The 14,011-nt window shown below is 35.3% G+C and overlaps 1 long non-coding RNA gene across 1 annotated transcript in view; it reads right to left on the bottom strand.

Annotated features, from left to right (window-relative positions):
* Window positions 1-14,011, bottom strand: part of LOC143234864 (uncharacterized) — a 208,583-nt gene that overhangs the window by 94,648 nt on the left and 99,924 nt on the right. The window lies entirely within an intron of this gene.

Below are 14,011 nucleotides of genomic sequence, written 5' to 3'. Positions count from 1 at the left end.
TTTTCGTACATTGTTATATAGTGATAGGATTTAGTTATTCTAAATCCTACTGATATAGTTTAGCAGAGACTTGTGAGACGTACTGCTTTGGTTTCGAATGCTGTATGTATTATAGATACCCTGACATTTAAGCACCGAAGGAATTTCCTATTTATACAACAACGTATAAAAGATTTATCAGCTTTCTTTATGGTCATGCAAAACCGGGTGTAATTGCTTAGTTAGAAAATGTTTTTCAAGCACGCTATTCTTTTGTAGTTCAACTCAAACATTCTTCCGTTAGACTCCTACCTTTCATATTAAAATAATTTTTGCATGTCATGAGAGTAAAAATGAAAACTCTCTTTACCTGTTTCTAAATTTAAAAAATAAACAATAAGTGAATAAATATGTGAAGAAAACAAGCAAAAACTTTAAGAGCAAACGTTATTCTCGTTTCACTATATTATCTTCCTTCCATTGTTATTTTTGGACCTTTCCTCCAACCTCCCCGATTCTTCGGAAAACACTATTTTAAAGTAACACATTAATTTGTACAAGACTCTTCAACAAAACTAATATAAATACAAGAAAATGGTCCATCTTTTCCACGTGGAATGACTAGTACGTAAGAACAACAAACGTGACTACAATGGAATGTTTAGCATTGGCTCCTGGTTCATCTACAAACAACCACATTTGCCAGTTTTTCTTGCTACGTCGCAACAAGTGCTGTGACGTTCATGTTTACTAAGAAATACCCAGGACGTAGAAGTGCCAGTACATGGCTGTTGGTAGTGTTTGTTTACTTGATGGAATGTTACACGAGGCCTACTTGGGGTAACAGCCCCTACCTCTTACGTCTCCTTGTCGGGATTTTGGTCTTATAGACCAGGAAGGGTCAGCTTTCCTGGGTCCTCTTCCTCCTAAGGTCGTTTGTTTAAGGGCGAAAGTACCTTTCTTTCTCTCCATTCAGGCTTCTTTCTCCTTGGATTTTACGGACAAGTTGGATTACCTCTAACTCTTCTGCTACTCACGTCAAACTGGACACTAGGATTGATCCCCACTCCTCTAATAACCAAAAAAGGGGAAACTTAATGCAAACCACGTAACTCTAGCTCAGCTCCACAGTCTGACACGTTAATCACTGAAAATGAACCACGATCGGCCCATTTTGGTCATTATAAACCCTCTCAGCCCTTCCACTAACTTTCATTTTTTATATACTTGGTTTAACTCAATAGGACACTAATAACAAAAAACAAAAGTAACATTATTTTACTTGCATATTAATGCACAGTTTCCAACCTTGTCAGAGAAAGCAGTTAGGTATCTTTTATCATTTCCTACTAAACTGCATACACATGCGAGTTGGGATTATCGGTGCTGGCTAACGTCAAAACTTAAAAAGGAATCTTATTATCAATATAGAACCTCACCTTAATCTTAAACCAAGCTACATCAAATCGAATATTTCTTTACTGCTGTCTGATTGTAAACAGTTTCATTCTTTCCATTGAGAAACTTATTTTCAGGGATTCATTTTTAAACCAATTATATTTATTATTAGTTATAGCATGAACTGTGAAGTTATTTACACTTTGTTATAACAGTGCCATTCTGAGATGAGAAAAACAATGTTTTGAAATAAATACAGTAAAACCTGTTTAAGCCAGAAACTGCAAAAGGTGGAAACCTGTACAAGCAGGAAATATCAAAATTTTGCAGCATTATCTCAAGATTTCTCTTATAAAAGGCCCTCTATATGATGGAATTTGCATAACATGGATGTAAAACTATCTTTTAACTGCCTCATCTATCAACAAGTAGGATCAGAACCTGAGTAAGGCAGAAAAAATGTTTTTGATTAAATATTAATTTCTTATTTGATTAATAATTTCCTTAAATATTAATAAATTCTTGTTTAATTAATAATTTGTTTAAATATTAATAAATTCTCAGACATTTTGTTGCAGTGAGTATTGGTTAAATATATTCTGTTCATTTCTTCTGCCATCATTATTCCGAAGGTTGCTATTCGAATAAATGATTGACTGTACTTTTGGTTGCATTTGATGATGGAAAACTAGAGAAACCATGGGTAATCGGTAAAAGTGAAAATCTGCACTGTTTCAAAAATTTAAGGAAGAATCAATTTTCTGTGAAATGGAAAGTGAATAATAAAGCATGGATGACAAGTGCTATATTCGAGGAATTTTTGAACAAATTAAACAAAAGAATGGAACAAGAAAACAGAAATATTCTACTTTTTCTAGATAATGCAACTTCTCACCCAAAAGTTTAACTTTCAAACGTTTCTTTAGTCTTTCTATCTCCATGTACAAAATCAGTTCTACAGTCACTAGATAATGGAATTATACAGTTAATAAAATTGAAATACAGAATACTGATCTTTCAGCATATTGTTACAAATATGGACGACTGTAAGGGAGCATCTGAAATGACTATGAAAACTGACGTGTTAGATGCAATTGCATTTTCACATCATTCAATCAAACATTTAAAAGATGAATGCATAATAAAGTGCTTTGGAAACTGTGGATTTATTCTTGATAATGGCAGAGATTGTGAAGAAGTTATTTGTTATGATGATTCTAGTGAAATCCAAACTTTAATTGAGAAGATTGATGCAGATGATTCTGTAAACGTGGAAAGTTTTGTGAAACTTCCCAAGAATGTTTTAACAAAAACTAATGAAATTGATTTAAAATCTATAATAGAATCGCAAGATGGTAACAGTGCGAGAGATTCAGAAGATGAACAAAATGGAAAAGATAGTGAAGAAATATATTTATTCCAAATTCATTGCACATGTTAAGTTAAATTATCGCTATCAAATTGTATGCAAAAATGAAGGGGGAAAATGAACTTCATGAAAATGCTGTAGAATTGGTGTTCTCTTTTAACTGTAGGAGAAAGCCTATTAAAAAAAAGTGAAACAGTTAAGACTGGACACTTTATTCAAATAAATTTAAGATCTTGTGGGACGTTGTGGGCTCAAGAACCCACATCTCACTCTCCTGATTACTAATCTTCTTACATAAGATGAGCAAATTGGAAGTTAAGGTTGAAAAACAGTGTATCCCCACTGTATTATGGTTCTTACTTCATCAGTCACCTCCAAAACCAAGGATACATTGTTCAATCCCACATTGTAGCTTTTATCCTGGAATCCTTTTTTAAAAATATGCAGCATATTTAGTTCAGTTTTAATGTGTTTTGTTTATGGCTTGAAAACTTAGGGTAATACTATATATAGAATGAAATGAAAATCAGTGTATCAAAATCAATTGTTGCTGTAACCCACAGTCTCACATAAAAATTATCATGTATTATTTACAACTAAAATTTTAAAAAAGCAAACCTGTGAGAGTAATAAGTAAAATTATTCTTAAACCAAGTGTTACTCAAAATTGATCTACTAAGTTTAATAGGTATTACCTTGACATACACTCTACAGAATGTAAAATTAAATTACAGGAGAATTAACTAATATGTAACACTAAGAACACTTGCCCAGAGTTCATCTCTTACAAGGTAACTATCCACATAGTTCACAATGTTCAGATGTTTCACATCACACAATATTAATAGTTCAGTAATTAAACCTTCTTTATCGGGTTGCTCGGTCACATAAATCTTCTTAACAGCAAGTTACAACTCAGTTCCTCTATTTGTGGCTTTATATACACCCACAGAACCACTAAAACAATTAAAGAAATATCGTCAGAATCTGTAATGTACTTGCATGTAAAGAAAATACCAGATTCTAGTGATAACATTATTATGCTTTAAAAAACAAATGAACAATGAAATATTACTTATTTAAAATATTTGTACAATAATAAAACTTATGCACATCATATTATACAGGAAACACAATATCATACATAACTAAATGTCTCTCATAATATGAAGACTACCATAAAGTATCAATAAAAAATAAACAGTAGGTGAAATTGACACACGTAAGCACCACTTTTTTAAAATAATATTAACTTTTTGGAAGTGATTCTGGTGTTACAATTGAAATGTACGAGTAACGTGACGATTTTAGAATCTTTTCAGCTAATCATTCGTGAGGGAATTAATCCATTGAAGTAAATGTATACTTTTATGTATAAGAATATGAATGGCACTATTGATTATTCTCCTCTATAAATCTTGGTGTGTGACCAAATATGCTTTAAAATTTCACAAGGTAATGATGTCTTTATCCACTGTTATTTTACTCTACAGAAGTTACTAAACGCTCTATTTTAACCAAAATGTGCAGTTACTCAGTTTCAAATTTTAACTTTATGAACTATGTAACTATTTTTGCTGGGACTTAAATAGTTATTTTTTTAACACAAACATTTGTTGATGTAAAATGAAATAGCTGTATTTGTGTGAGATGAATCAAACTATCCACTTGTTTTTCTGCATTTTTTTAAATTCCTTGGTAGATCAGAAAATGGCAAGGTGTTCCTTATATTGAACATTTCTATATTTTATGATTTAAATCACATTTTCAATACATCAAGAATATCATTCTATAGACTGGTTAAGCAGCACATACATTTCCCCTCTTCATCACATATAGTGTAATAATGTTATAAATGTCATTACTTTCTCCACTGAAAATGCATTTCCTTCTCTTATATAAATAGCTATTCACATGCATTGCTGCCCTCTATATGCAAAACATTTTCACATGCATGCCACAAGCCTTCTGCCTCCCCTCCATTAGAAATGACTTATTCCAATGTGTGTCTCATGCAATTTATCAGGACAACCATCAACTAGTAAGACTGCCATTCAGGGTTACCCATGTTATTTCCTCTATTTAATTGTACCAGACTAACCCTACTAGTTTTGCCAGAAATTGGAAGATTCTGCATCAACAAAAAAAAGAAAAGTAAGATGTGTGAAACGATGCAAGTTCCTATTAAAAATCCAATTTTAGTATCAGAAAATTATAACATTATACCTGTGTTCATATAAATACCTAGAATCCATATTCCATAATCAAAAATATCAGAGCAATGGAATAAGAGAAGCATCCTTTGAAAGCATAGAAAGAAAACATCTGGAAACAAGAGAATAGAATGCAAAGAACTGATGTGATAGACTGTACCACAAGTAAATTTTGTCCATTGAAGAAAACTGTGGTACATGTGGATGGAAAACAGTGTCCAAGTGGTGTGTGAAAAAACAATGGAACTGCTTCTAGTGGAGTGACTAAGGCACAATATCACACTCAGTAAGCCAACTACATCCAAAATTCATGTTACTGGGAATTGACATTCATGCAGATATTGGGTGAGGAGCATACTGTCTACATTTCAAGTTCAGAAGGTGTAACAACATTAATAACAAGTAATTACCATCAAAAGGTAAATAAGGCTCCTGAAAAATTAAAGAATAATAAAAAATAACTTACAGAGCCAAAGTCACATGGAAATTTGATGTGTGGCTACACATCAAAGAAAATAGCCCAAAGAGGATGAAATGGTGATACTATGCAAACAGCAAGAGACAAATATGTTAGACATAGTCAATATGTGCAGTTGAAAAGTTCTTCCATGGGATGACAAAGATGAAATATGAGAGGAAAGGTAAAACATCTTTATGGATCAGACATATGATAAAGATGACTAATGGAAGGAAGGTAGATCAATAAGTTATCCTCACTAGCCACTGTAGTTTTGGGAAGGAAAGAATGATTCAGATGAAGTAGAAATATGTACGATGATAAAGAGTACATGAAGAATGCTGGCACATAAATCAGACCAAAGTCCTCAGGCTAAGAGAAGAAGGAAATAAATCTTAAGGGAAAGGTAAAATAAGGAACAGGTGGAAAGTGGTTTAATTGAAAACAGAGTAAGGCAACGGAGGACCACATAAACATTTCAGTCCAGAAGAGTAGCCTGCCACTGAGGACAATGATTCTGGAAGACATTTATCAATACGGAGTTATTGGGAAAAAAAAATGGAATGTGTGGTACAAAGCCACCTGATAACTAGAAATCAAAGAAACAGAAAATACTGGATTAAAATGCCTAGTAAGAAATACAACAATACCAGGAAAAGAGGGCAAATCAGGTGAAAACCTCCATTCCAGAGATGAATAGTAGAAAACATTCCATTTATGCTGATACACTTCCATGGATGAAAGGCAAGTGGAACACTCCAGAAATGAAACTACACATCACAACAAATCTGATTCACTTATCAAGGACCAAACAAAAAACAAGCATGAAGACAGAGGAAAAGAAGAGTGATATGATCAATGTTACCAAAGAAAGGAACGAGAGGCAGTTGGATAATTAAAAAAACACAGATGAGTCAGTCAGTAAGTAGTAATCAGAATAACTTGACATGGAGTGGTATGGATGAAATTATATAATTCAATAAAGAAGGTGAATGGGAAAATCAATATACAGATATTTGTTAACCCAATTCTGACTGAATGTATTGATTGCCAGGGTGAGTAACCATAGACCAAAATGGAAGTGGCTTATAGTTGAAGGATGTTGTAAAGGCATTGATGTGAGAAGTGCCATACTGAAATCAAAACCATGAAAAACAAGATGATTGAAAGATCATTTCATTTGACAGACCTTGTCTGAATGGGAAAGATGATCTGTCACAATATTGAAACACCTGGAATATAACATACAATGATATGGATATCTTGCATATCAGTCCAGAAAAAAAGATGCAACATATGAAAACATATGGATCCAGAATGAATGCCACTTTGGTAACTGAGACAAGTACCCACTGTGGAATTGTCAGAATGAATCATGACCAGACAATGTCTGGCCAAATGATACAAAGCCTGACATACAGCTAAATGCTCCAGTTTTGATATAATAACACTCCTCAGCTGTAAACCAACACTCCAAAGCCTCCTATTGATCAACACATGCCCTCCATCTCTAGACATGAGATGATAATCTATATGAGGACAAGAAAGTGGAACACCTGTCTAAGTGTGGATCCTGACCAATCACTGAAGACCCTGAAGAGGATCCTATGCAAGAGTCCACTAATTGTAAAAAGCCCACTGATGAGCTCACATATGATCCTGAATAAATGGTATTGTAGAAAAACACAGCCCCAAAAGCGATAGCAAATCAGGAGCTCCAATATGATTAACCAGCCCACTTGAGTTACTTCCTGGAGCAGTTGAAATGTATGAAAGGTAGACTCCAGTTCACAATAAGATAACAGTAACAAGTCATCCATATCATAATGAAAATGCATCCAATGAGTTTGGCAATGATGAAAAAAAGCTCAAAATACTCAAATAAAATAAAAAAAATAGGGCCCAAACTAAGCCTCAACAGGAGTTTTTAAAACTGATAACTTATCCCTTGTTGGACAAAACCAAAGATGTGGTGATGACTTCAGAGCTATTGGAATATGTAAGAAAGCATTCATGACATCCATCTTGATCATCCACATACCTTGAGTGAAAACCCACCTGAGGGTGATAAACAATTCCATGATGAAACAAGGGAGAATGAGAAATTCAGTGAGGTGGAACAAATACATAACAGGTTGCCTTCTTCAGTTTTCTTAGGGACAGACAACAAACAGCCTAGAATTAAAACTGAGATGAGCCACAGGTTCAATGGCATGTCAAAGATGGGATCCTGTGGCTGAGAGAAGGAAATGGGTTCTGTGACAAAGAAAGTGGAGAAAGAGATTGTATTAAAAGTCTTTCTGACAGAATTCAAATAATCCACTCATCTGTAGCAAAAAAATCACTAAAGAGGAACAAATTCTCACAATCAAGCTCCCACAAAACCAGAATTTACTTGGTAGTCACCGATACTGTTGGCATTGTGCCAATTTACATGAAAGAAAATGAAATACAGAACTCCTGGATGAAAGAACAGATAAGCACTGAAGAATACCAAAAAGGAAATGGAAATAGGTGCTTTGAGGTTTTAACTGTAACAAACAATTTACCAAGGAAGAAATAGTAGAGGATTCCTCACACGAGTTGAGTGTGTCAGGAACATGGTTAATACCTACCACTAAAGAGAGGGGGCAACATGTAATTTTCTGAGATAAGTGGGTGGCAAAATACACGCGCGTAAGGCGTGCGACTCGTAATCCGAGGGTCGCGCTAAACATGTTCGCCCTCCCAGCCGTGGGGTTGTATAATGTGACGGTCAATCCCACTATTCGTTGGTAAAAGAGTAGCCCAAGAGTTGGCGGTGGGTGGTGATGACTAGCTGCCTTCCCTCTAGTCTTACACTGCTAAATTAGGGACGGCTAGCACAGATAGCCCTCGAGTAGCTTTGTGTGAAATTCCAAAACAAACAAACAAACTCAATCCAAATTACAATTTAATCAAGTTTTAGGCTACTCCAGATTGTAAAACGTAACATAATTAATTGTAGGTTTCTCCATGTTTAATTTATTGTGGGAGGGGGGCTCTTCCGAGATAAATTATAACACGTAATAGTGTGAAAGTGATTTTAAACAAAATTTTGTTTGTTTTTTTAATTTCGCGCAAAGCTACTCAAAGGCTACCTACGCTAGCCGTCCCTAATTTAGCAGTGTAAGACTAGAGGGAGGGCAGATAGTCTTTACCACCCATTCCAAACTCTTGGGCTACTCTTTTTTCAATGAATAGTGGAATTGACCGTAACTTATAACGCACCCACGGCTGAAATGGCGAGTCTGTTTGGTGCGACGGGGATATGAATCTGCGACCCTTAGATTACGAGTCAAACGCCTTAACCCACCTGGCCATGCGGGGCCGTTTAAACAAAATAGGACAGTATAATATGAATAAACTTATTAATGAACATCAATTAATAGTGAGTTATTGTCTTGGAAAATAGAACATGCTGTAAATATTAATAACAGTTTACAGTTGCCATTCATTATATATATAACAACCACGTTATAGAAAACAACTTTTCTACTGAAATCACTCCACGACCATGAAGTATATGGTAGCTCTATGCTCTACTTGGTTTCTTTAATTAACCAATTATTTGTTATATTATCCAAAAAACGTAGCTTATTAACATCACCTTTGCACTCTAATAGTTCTGAGATTAATAGCATTCACTAATCAATTAATTACGTTCACATGAGACTAAACTTTTTATATTCAATATGTTTTCCTTCTTTTTCACGTTTCTTCTGTTTTTATTAGAAAACAACTATAGTTATTTTATTTCACTATCACTTTTAAGACTTATAAATACGGGAAAACCCACTTGTAGAGAAGTATCTACGTAAAATATCTTCTCAATCCGAACGAGTCGTTTTTACATATATATTTTATAAATACGTTTTTACCTTTTTAGCTACAGATGAACAGTTCATAGAACGTCTCTGAGTTTGTTTGTGTTTGCGTTTGCCGAGGCTTAGCAGCTCGTGGAACGGTTTTTTGTGGGTTTTTCTTGATTTTTTGTTTCAAATACGAACCTTTAGATCATTGTTTTGTCATCTCTTGACCGATTATAGATCTAGTTAGTGTTTTGGACTTAGTGTTTTCGATTGGTAAACTTCCTCTTGCCAAGAAGTCTCATAAATTAATTTATTCTAATCTTGCCTAAAATAATTTCAAATGCCGCGGCAATTACAGATCCCCTCTTGTTTGTCTTTTCTATTTCATTTGTAAGGAGAGAAAAATAGCAGTTATTCTGATTTACTTCTCGATGTCTGCAGTCCAAAAGAACATGACTACATGTGTTATTTTTTTCTGTCTTTTTACTGTTCTGGTTAAGTGGTAAGAACGCTTGACTCGCACACCGTGTGTGATAAGATAGAATCCCCGTCACATCAAACATGCTCGTCCTTTCAGCCGTGGGAGCGTTATAATGTTATGGTCAGTCCCACTATTCGTTGGTAAAAGAGTAGCCCAAAAGTTGGCGGTGGGCAGTGATGACTAACTATCTTCCCTCTAGTCTTACGCTGCTACATTAGGGCGGCTAGCGTAGATAACCCTCGTGTAGCTTTGCGCAAAGTTTAAAAGCAAATAAACAAACAACAATCAATTAAAAAAGACAAATAATATAAAAGGTGAAGGAAATAGATAAAGAAGAGAGCACTCAGAGATAGACGCCCTATGAAATATATAAAGTTCTTTTTTATACTAGCGGCAGAGAAAAAGCAGACAGAAACACAACATATGTGCACTGGTGTTATTCTTTAGTTTGCAGAGTTGTAACTGCTGTTTTCATTGCTTGGAAACAGATTGAAAAATTACGTAATATAAAAAAGACTCTAAAGTTGTGTAATACAAGAAATAATAAAGAGGTGACAAAGTGTATTTGTTTTTGTTTTAAATTTTGCTCAAAGCTACAAGAGGGCTATCTGTGATATCCGTCCATAACTTAGTAGTGTAAGACTAGAGGAAAGACAGCTAGTAATCACCACCCACCGCCAAATCTTGGGTTACACTTTTACCAACGAATAGTGGGATTGACCGCCACAGGTGAAAGGATGAACATATTTGGTGTGGCGGGAATTCGAACCCTCTACCCTAGGATAACGAGTCGAGCGCCTTAAACGCCTGGCCATACCGGGTCAGTTAAAATATCGTATTTTCAATACATAAATGGCCCGGCATGGGCAGATGGCTTGGGCTCTCGACTCGTAATTATTTTACGGTCAATCCCACTATTCATTAGTAGAAGAGTAACCCAAGAGTTGACGGTAGTTGGTGATGACTAGTCTTACGCTGTTCAATGAGGGACTGCTAACACAGATAGCCCTCGTGTAGCTTTGCACGAAATTCAAACCAAACTTAAAAAACAAAAAAACACAATATTCCGCAATAACTTTTCTGTATCAACATGTTTGGTGCGACGAGAATTTGAACCTTCAACCCTTGTCCTAACCACATGGCCCTGCTGAGCGCCAGGAAAGAAACGTTAAGATATCGTAATATAATATTTAGGGACATCAAGAGCCCTATTGGTTACTGTCTCATTCTCTAAAATAAATGAAAGCTATGAAGTAAAAAAACAACAATACTCAAATCCCTTCATTATTATTATTCATATAATTACCACACCACGCTTTCACCCTGTAAGAATGTAAAAGTACCTCAGCTAAAGATGACTCATACCATACCACAGTTTATGGGTGTGTTCCATACTCCTGCCATTGTAGCCACAGAATATGAACAAAAAAGATATATCAACACTTTCGATCTTCTTAAAAACACAAACACCTCAGTCAGGTTACGTTTATCATTCTTGTTTTCAAAATAAAAGTTTCAAGGATCTTGATTACTCATCGCATGGAATGCAGGGTATGTTATACGATGAGTGGTTTAGATCTCTGAAACTATTGTCTTCTAGTAGCTCTTCTTCAAACGCTTTCCAACAATTCAATGTCCTTCTTAAGGAAAGGAGCCAAAGGGCGAATACAATGCTCCAAATGTGGCCTAACCAGTGACCTATAAAAATGAAATCATAACCTCCGAATGGAGGTACTTCTCCTTTAAACAGTTTACGTAAACTTTTCTCACTCAAGTGTTATTCTTAACGAAGAAAGACAAAGAGAGGTCCTGCATGGCCAGGTGGTTAGAGCTCTCGACTCACACACTGAAGGTTGCGAGTTCGAATCCCCGTCACACAAAACATATTTTCCCTTTCAGCCCTGTGGGTGTTATAATGTTACAGTCAATCCCACTATTCGTTTGTGAAAGAGTAGCCCAAGAGTTGGTGTTGAGTGGTGGTGACCAGGTGCTTTTCCCTTAGTCTTACATTGTTAAGTTATGGAAAACTAGCGCAGACAGCCTTCATATAGATTTTCGCGAAATTAAAAAAAACAACAACAACAAACACACAAAAAGAATGAAATCAAAATATTTCGATTTGTGTTAAACCAAAACCAATAGGGATAACACAAAAGGTTTATTTTAGTTTCTCTTAAGCGAATAAAGATGGAAAGAATAAAATTAAAATAAGCAATGTTTTTGTATATTACATATAATACATTTAGTGAAAACGCGAATGTAATACCTATAAGAAATTTAAATCTGATACTTTAGAGGGAAAGGAAAGTCGATTGAAATACCTAAAGTTTTATAACTCGAGAAATGGTAAAGTATCACAAAAGAAACTTCAACACGGCTATAGTTTTATTCTTTGAGTTCATGCAGACACAGAAAAGCAACACAAAATACTAGCTGCTTCTGTCAACGTCTCCTGGTAAACTCGCGAAAATGGCAAAGAAAACAACTGGAGGAGCGTTAAATCTAAAAACGGAGATTCTAGAAACATGTAATAAAGAGAGTTGGTTTATACTAAAAGCAGAAACAGAGAGGAAAAAACGAAAAAATCGTGCAGTAGTGTCACAGTTGAACTGATAAACGAAACAACTGCTATTTTTGAAAATCTGAGAATTTGTTTTTTGTTTGTTTTTGAATTTCGAGCAAAGCTACTCGAGGGCTATCTGCGCTAGCCATCCCTAATTTAGCAGTGTAAGACTAGAGAAAAGGCATCTAGTCATCACCAACCACCGCCAACTCTTGGGCTACTCTTTTACCAACGAATAGTGGGATTGACCGTCAGATTATAACGCCCCCACTGCTGAAAGGGCAAGCATGTTTGGTGGATTCAAACCCGCGACCCTCGGATTACGAGTCGAACGCCTTAACACACTTGGCCATGCCGGGCCAAAAGTCTGAGAAAGTCAACGGTAAAGAGGCAGCAAGTTAATCTACTGAGTGAATAGAAATACAGAGAAGTATAACAAAATACTGAATATTTGATAAAATATATAAACAAACAGAAAACACGAAAGAATTACCTTAAAATTACTTGAAATGCATGAAGGTTTTTGTCCTAGAAACAACAGAGACCAAAGACACGTAAAATATTTGGAGTTACTTTTTAGTTCACAAACACAGGGAACAGGGTGCGAAAGCAAAATAAATGATATTTTTTGTACAATTGAGAACAATAAAGGGACAGAAGACGCTAAGCAAATACAAGCAGTTGTCTCAAATCATTAATTAAGACTTACGCAGAGAAAAAAAATGTCCAATGAAATAACAAACATTGTTTTGAAGTAGTAACAGTAAAGAAAGATAAAAGAAATGTAAAACAAAAATATTTGTTTTATAACAACTACTGTAATTAGTTATAACTGTTTTATTATTCTGACTGCCTTATCCAGAGTTTGATACCAGCAATGAATATTAATGACAACAATATATTTTTGCGTACATTTACACTTAATATGTTTGTAATTAACTTCTAACAGCGTTACAGATAGATGTGTATTTTAATTTAGAAATAATAAATTAGGCGAAGTATAAAATGTTGTACCTTTCAGTTCATGATTTCCGAAGTTTTGTGCACATCTTTACATAGAACTGTTTTCACATAGCTGTCACTAATTTTAAACTGATAACTTAGAGAAGAGATAACTAACCACTCAATGGAATGTTCTCGTCTAACTCCAGGCCCGGCATGGCCAGGTGGGTTAAGGCGTTCGACTCGTAATTCGAAGGTTGAGGGGTTCGAATCCCGGTCGCACCAAATATGCTCGCCTTTTCAGCCGTGGGGGCGTTATTATGTCAGGGTCAATCCCACTATTCGCTGGTAAAAGAGTAGCCCAAGAGTTGGCGGTGGGTGGTGATGACTAGCTGCCTTCCCTCTAGTCTTACATTGCTAAATTAGGGACAGCTAACGCAGATAGCCCTTGAGTAGCTTTGCGCGGAATTCAAAAAACAAACAAACAATCTGACTCCATAAACGAATTTGACAGTTAATATTATAGCACACCTGTAGTCTGGAACGCGGTTTGTTTTTGGCAACAGGTCGTGAGTCATGAATCCTTGAAATCACAGACTGAACACGCTATTAACTAGTCACAGAGTTTTAGCAAAAACAAAATCGTAAGAATGATTTCATACAGAGTATAAGTTTATTTGTTTATTGAAGCACCAGAAGACTGTGTATTTTTTAGACACACGTGTCTGTACTAGAAATGTGTTAACCGTCACATTCACTGTAAAAGTCAACTTAAACTT

Source organism: Tachypleus tridentatus, chromosome 12, assembly GCF_004210375.1.
Source record: "Tachypleus tridentatus isolate NWPU-2018 chromosome 12, ASM421037v1, whole genome shotgun sequence".
NCBI lineage: Eukaryota > Metazoa > Arthropoda > Merostomata > Xiphosura > Limulidae > Tachypleus > Tachypleus tridentatus.
The sequence above is the reverse complement of the archived record's forward strand: the minus strand, read 5'-3'. Positions and strand labels throughout refer to the sequence as shown.